Raw genomic sequence first — 1372 nt, forward strand, 5'->3', positions numbered from 1 at the left:
TCACGGCTTCGCCGGTTCAATGGCTTTCTCAGCATCCTTGAGAAACGGAACGGCCCCAGCTTGCTTGCCGCTCTGAACCTTCTCAGAAGCATGGTCTCCCGAAGACTGCCAGAGACCCTCACCAATCCCCACCATCTTCCCCGGGGGCCCCAAGTCACCCCAGACTTTCTAGAACTCTGCTGACGTGGACGAAGCTATGCTCGAAGTACAAGTTCCTGGTGTCAACAAGCCCCGGCGGGGCCCCCGGGAAACTCCACGAATGCTCCGCGCGGCGGTGGCCTCGCTCGTAAAACGAGGCGCTAACAATGGCGGTGTCATGGGCTAATTTGAGAATAAAATAGGTTTAGTTCATATCTAAGTGCTTTTGACAGGCCATGTGCGATGTTATTTCCTGCCTAGGTATCGCCTCTGATGTACCATAAACTCGCAGGGGACTTCCACGTGTGGCCTCGTCCAGTCCTCACGGCCAACCCCAGGACAGAGAACCCGCTGTCAGCCTCACATTAGGACCACAGACATGGGGACTCAGGGAGGGTCGGTGACCGCGGTCCGAGCCCGTGCTCTCACGCCAGGAGGCAGAGTCTCCGGTTCCCTCTGGAACGGCCGGGGGCGCGCAGAGAGGTGGGGAGCCAGGCCGCTCACGCTGAGACGACTGGCCTTCCGCCGGGCTTAGGGACAGGCCAGTGGCGAGGCAGACAGCCCGCGCGGACGCCCCTTAAATGCCAGCGCGTTCATGACCCTCGCGACAGCTGCACAAGGCTGGCTCAGGCTTTAAGAGATGCGCCTCCGAATGGCAGAGCTCGTGAATGAAGGGACCAAGACTTGGGACCGATTCCTGCCATCTTCCACAGTTCCAGTGCAACTCTGACGCTACGCTCAGGCATTTGCCAGCTGTGTGACCTTAGACAACTTACTCAACCTGAGGCTCGCTTACTTCATATGTAAAAGGAAGACACGTTTTGTCTGTAGCCACGCCACCCTGAACGAGCCCAATCCCATCTGATCTCGGAAGCTAAGCAGGGTCGGGCCTGGTCGGTCCTTGGATGGGAGACCACCTAGGAAGACCAGGTGCTGTAGTCGTAAAAATTTTTAAAAAATAAAGGATTGTAAGCTGACAAGTTCCTTGCAATCCGTGAGGTCAAGCAAGGGCTGCCCCGCCAAATATGTAAATGAATGAATGAATGAATGAATGAATGAATGAAAAAATAAAAAGAAAAGGAAGACATGTTTTAACTGGGGCGACCGGGAAGGTAAAATGACACAATACATGCTAAGTCCCCGGACACAGCAAGCACTCCAGAACTGACAGCCTCGCTGTGGCAATACCTCATTTTTGTATCATTAACCTTTCAAATATTGTTTAATTTTTTTC

At 54.0% G+C, this 1372-nt stretch overlaps 1 pseudogene; it reads left to right on the top strand.

The window, feature by feature from the left end:
• Positions 1 to 961: 961 nt before the first annotated feature.
• LOC120584584 (uncharacterized) lies at positions 962 to 1080 on the top strand (annotated as a pseudogene).
• Positions 1081 to 1372: the final 292 nt, after the last annotated feature.

Source organism: Pteropus medius, unplaced genomic scaffold (genome assembly GCF_902729225.1).
Source record: "Pteropus medius unplaced genomic scaffold, Ma_sr-lr_union100, whole genome shotgun sequence".
NCBI classification, from domain to species: Eukaryota; Metazoa; Chordata; class Mammalia; order Chiroptera; family Pteropodidae; genus Pteropus; species Pteropus medius.